Source organism: Gigantopelta aegis, chromosome 8 (assembly GCF_016097555.1).
Source record: "Gigantopelta aegis isolate Gae_Host chromosome 8, Gae_host_genome, whole genome shotgun sequence".
Classification (NCBI taxonomy): Eukaryota; Metazoa; Mollusca; class Gastropoda; order Neomphalida; family Peltospiridae; genus Gigantopelta; species Gigantopelta aegis.
The window spans coordinates 34877308-34883196 of NC_054706.1; positions in this window are offsets into that span (position 1 = coordinate 34877308).

Here is a 5889-nt window from a genome sequence, read left to right on the forward strand (position 1 = left end):
TGGAAAGAATGAACTGCAAAACAAAATGCAAAAGCATGTATAAATTAAATCAGAATAACACTGGAAAACAATTTAATTTTGAATAAAACATGGTTATAGTATAAGATGATGACTATGTAACTACAATAAAAACAAAAAACATTTATTTCACTGCTGTCACACATCAACGGATCTTCTACCAGGAGATGGTAATCGGCCCACGAAATTCGCAACAGCATTTAGCAGTTCCGTCACAATAAGCTGTTGCAAAATGGATCTGTCACGGCAATTTTATCATTATTTACTTTGTTATTATTTGTATAAAATTGCCTTCAGCCGATGATCTGAATTTTGATGGCTGGGTAATAGAGATATATACAGCACTATCTTACGGGATGAATTAGCATTTGATCATTGGTATGAGAAATCTGGACAACTGCCAAATATAGGAAGTAACAAGTGGGTTCTTTAATGTGTAATTATGGATATATGACAAATAAATTAACAATTGCTTGTTTATTTTTATACTTTTGAGGCTATAATATGACTTATTTCAATGTCTCAAATCGCTGAAAACAACAGTCTTTTAATGCACAGGCAATGTTGAAAATCAACCTGTATGATATATTGTGTAGTCAAATCTTGCAATTAAGAAAATATCAAGGGCCAAAAAAAACCACCCAAAAAGTGCTGTGGAGAATGAAAAACACCACAGCAATTTCCACAGCATTCCATTTAATAATGAAATAGTATGCAATGATTTACTAACCAAACAGGTGTGATAACAGGTAATTTCTATGACTTCTACTACAACTTAGTACAAGAGATAGGCTTTTGTTATGCATAACATTTTTAGAGAAATTCCTATTGGATAACCAAATGACCTGCTATGCTGTGATAAATGAATTTCATTATGAAACAGTCCTATTCCAAATTAATCTACTAAGTACTGTGACAAACTATTTTCATTTGATACATACATCAGTGAATCAAATAAACTTTTTTGTTTTGGTACAGGGCTTCTAGCCATGGGATCAATTAAAAATTCACTAGCCCTATTTTAGTTTATGTAAGTTAATACAATTTTACAAAATAATAGTAATAATCAGGTATGTCACATAAAGAGGGAGATAGAGCTTAAAAACACTAACATTGGGGGGTAGGGTGGGGGCAGGATATTCATATTTACAAAATAGACGTAACTGCAACATTTGACCAAAACACAAATTCAGTAGTCGTCAGTCATGACGATAGTAGTTATTTACTAGCCCAACACTGAATATTACTAGCCATGGGAGTGAGGCTACCATAATATAGAAGTCCTGTGGTACATGCCTCACATTTTGCTGACATCACAAGAAGGGTTAAATCAGGAACAAATCCAAGTACAACGATAATGCATGATGGCTCTGTTCCTTGATCTATACAAAAGTAAAGTTAGTTTTGTTTGACAACATCACTAGAGCACACTGATTAATTAATCATTGGCTATTGGGTGTCAAACATTTGTATATTTGTTTACTCGTATTCATAAGACGAAACCCACTACATTTTTCTTAAGGCAGCAATGGATCTTTTATATGCACTTTTCCCACAGACAGGAAAGCACATACCATGGCCTTTGATCAGTTGTGATGTACTGGTTGGAATGAGAAAAAAAAGAATCAGTTGAATTGATCCACCGAGGTGGTTTAATTTTGATCTATAGAAGGGTAATATGAATTAAATCAGAAATACATGCAGGTAAATTAGACATCAGAATAATGTAGTAAATATGAAGGAAAAACACTTACATTAGTGTTAGTATTATCCTGACAACTGAGCACATACTCAATCGAGTTTACATCATCAAACGGAAGAGGTAGGTCACCCTAAAAAATACAACAATTAAAAAATAATAGTCAACAAAGAACATTTTTATAAAGTTTGTAATTTTTACATAAAACCTGAATTCAGTTACAGATATGTATAGACAATGAATGTTAAAGTGATAACAAAAAATTATAAATGATGCTGTCAAGTTCAAGAAAACAGCATTGCTTGATGTCACATTTACACAGAGAAGTTTTAAAACACAATCTGCATACAGTAATTAACCACAAATATATTTATGTCCCAATCATAACAGTAAGATAACTGACAGAAACTAAAATCAATGTACTTACATCTCTGTCTATAGGCTTTATCATCTGGACTTGCCACTGACCTATGCCTGTGTTCCGTATCAGTCTAAAATACTCTGTCGGAGGATATGTATGTCCAGTATTTCTGACATTATTTGCAAATATTATTGTCTCAATAACTGAATTAAAAGGCAGATTCACAGTGTATCTTGCTTGATTATCTGAAAAACACCACAAACACAAGTGCTAAGAAAAGATAAATATGTTATGTACAATTATCTAGCTGATAATTAAAACAAAACAATATCTCCAAACATTTGCAAACATTAAAGTCCGAACCAATTGTTAACAACTGCGATAAATTACTATTATCAGATGGGTTGGTTTAAATATTGTAATACTAATAAGTAACGACTTCACTATATTCTGTTTTAGGCCCACAGTTTGGTGCAACATTTTTCAATTTGCATACAGCAGTTTATTTTAAAAAAAAATTAAATGGTATCATTTATGAAGAATCTCGGTGATGTGAGTACACTCCACCAAAATGTGGCATACCATCAGAGATAAATGAATGGGTCAAGTAGGTATGAGCGGTGCAAGCACGACACACGAGTATTTCATCCTTCCTGCACTGCCTATAGGAGGCCTGCCATTCTCGCAAGACTGGCTGACAGCATGAAGCTTGTTCGCAACTGCACAGCTCCACTCAACTTGCCAAGTCGAAAAGATAAATTGTTTATTACCATGTTTAAAATCAGTAAAAGGCACTCCAACCCTGGCATGAGGCAAATCCAAAGCAGACTGTATACTACTAGTGTACAGATCTGGTATTATGTAGTCAGGTGTACTGGTAAAATATGTATACCTGGTCACAATATTAGTGCTTGAACCACCTCCTCACCACTCCAGAAGAAAACATTCACCTCCATTATATTCCTAGCAATTTCATTACTTCTTTGAAAACCTTAATAGTGGTAATAATGTTCAATATTTGTGCTTGTAATAGATAGAAAACAAGTTCAAAGAGAATTTTAATGATCCACCCATAAAATTTCAAACTTTCTAAAAACTGACATTACCAGATATTCATAACAGGTGCTCTTTTATATTTAACTGATTATCATCAACAACTGAAATATACACATTAAACTGAAATTAGATATATTAAAATTATATAAATAATTACTGTCAACATCAGCTTGTGAGTTTGCTTCAGAAATGTCAATTGTGCTTGTTCCAACGACTTGTGTAAATTGTTCACAGGCACCTGAAAATATAAATAATAAACTAATTTTAAGAGAGTTCAACATTACAAACTAGAAATTTAAAAGTGCTTAGATGAAAACAGATACCTGCAAGATACAGTCATATCAGATGTACTGCCATTTACTGTGAAATGTTAATGTGGTCCACAAGTAATTCTACATGTGTATACATGTGTATACAAAAAACATCTTGATAGTAGTGATAATACATCAGTAATCAAGATGGTAGTACATTAATGAACCCTCCCCCCCCCCCCAATATTTGACAATCCTAAACTGATCAGCAACCAAATAAAATATTTCTGTACTGTCAAATTATTTCTTTCTTTTTTTCTTTTTCTTTTTTTAAATCCCACTGCCTCCTTTCCTTTGTGTCCATCTCATTCCTTCCCAAACTGGCAGCTACTGTCCACCTCCACATCCCAGTCCTCGTCTCTCCAATTGTAACAGGTGTTTGTCTCTTGTGCCTATCCATGCCACACAGTGACCTGCCTTTCCAATCAGCTATCTGTGGGCTTAGTTTAACCACTTCAAGGAGTGTTCAGTAGTTATTTCCGGCATTATTAAGACTTATTTGTAACTACCTACTATACTCCCTTGCTACCGGCAGTTATTAGTGTTGTGGGTCAGACCAGCTTTATTCTAAAGTGGCTGAGGACAAGAATGCCATTACTTCTTTGAAAACCTTAATAGTGGTAATAATGTTCAATATTTATGCTTGTAATAGATAGAAAACAAGTTCAAAGAGAATTTTAATGATCCACCCATAAAATTTCAAACTTTCTAAAAACTGACACTACCAGATATTCATAACAGGTGTTCTTTTATATTTAACCGATTATCATCAACAACTGAAATATATACATTAAACAGAAATTAGATTATATAAATAATTACTGTCAACATCAGCTTGTGTGTTTGCTTCAGAAATGTCATAGTACATAGAGACTGCACCCGTGGAGGAAATTGAGACAGTTTGGGAGATGGTGTGGATAGCTAAGAAGACATAGTTGACGGAAACTGACAGTTCCTCAATGTACAGTTTGAATATTCAATATACATGTATAATATAGGGTTTTTTACAGTATTATTTTTATTACCAGTATTCTAGAAACAATTTTTTTTTTAAATATATGTAAAATGATAAATATTTTAGCTCTGAAACTACACACCAATGAATGGATCTGTCTTAGAAATTTGCATCATTTCACATAAAACTGCAAACTTTCATCTAGTTTTCAATGCATCAATTTACTTACATGTAATTAACATGTACAATGAATGAAATAACAATATATACAGGTGCAGTGTAAGAATACATATTTCAAATATTGACATACGATGTAAAAATAGCACATAATCAGGTGGTCAGAACATATCTAGAATTTTGGAAAGTGGTCAACTTTATTAGCTTCCAGAAAAACTGGTTTTATATGATATTGTAAAATATATCTATAATTTTCAGATAAAAAAAGGGTATAAAATATTCAAATAGAAGGAATGGAGACCTCTCATCTATTCCCTGCATCATAACTTGTTAAATATAATCTGGCTTAGAAAACATGTTTTCATTTTAAAAACAAAATAATAATTAATATACACAATATATATAACGTTTTTCTCTCTTGTTTCAACTGTTTTTAATGATTACAAATACATGTAAAAATCCAGTCTTTTGAAGTTGTTATTACTGAATAACAACAACTATGCATGTCTCACAAGTTACAAAACTGTCTTATACAGATGGAATTTTTGTCTCTATGTTGTGACATTATTCACAGAATTTATACTGGTATATTTAAAAAAAAACAATCCAAGCAAAGCAAACAGTAATTTGCAACCTTAAATGATCTAATTCCAGCACGTACTGTAATAACATATTTTATAAAAATTAAAATGTTGCAGTTATCACTCAAAAGGCCATTTAATATAATAAATTTATACACATGCATTGTAACATATCAATTTATTTAAAACTCCAAATGCAAGCCAAAACCTCGAAAATGCAACATGCCCATTCAATATTTTGTTGAATAAATAAAAAATCTATTATATACACATGCTCATAGTATAGATTCGTGCAAATTAAAATGCAAACAATACTGTCCGGTCCATAGCAATTTAAAAACACCCCAGCTAAAATAGATGTACATTGTACATTTATCACATTCATCTGCACAACAACAATATACATGTAGTCTGCTTTTCATAACAAAACACTGAAGAACAAAGAATGCAAGACAAGAAGAACCAAAACATGCATCATTAATAGTTCATATGCCATTTCAATTTGAATCTTAGACCATCCAAATGATTGATGTATGTATGCCAGTCTTAACGTTAAAAAAAAATCCTGAAATGTATGTCAACTCATTCTTTCACATCATTAGGTTTAAATCTTATATTCCAGTTTAGTCCATTTTGTTTTAAGGTATTTTTAAAATGCCAAATTACTAGTACACATATGCTGCTGATTCCAAATGTCCAAGAGCTCTATGATTCACCCCCCCCCCCCCCCC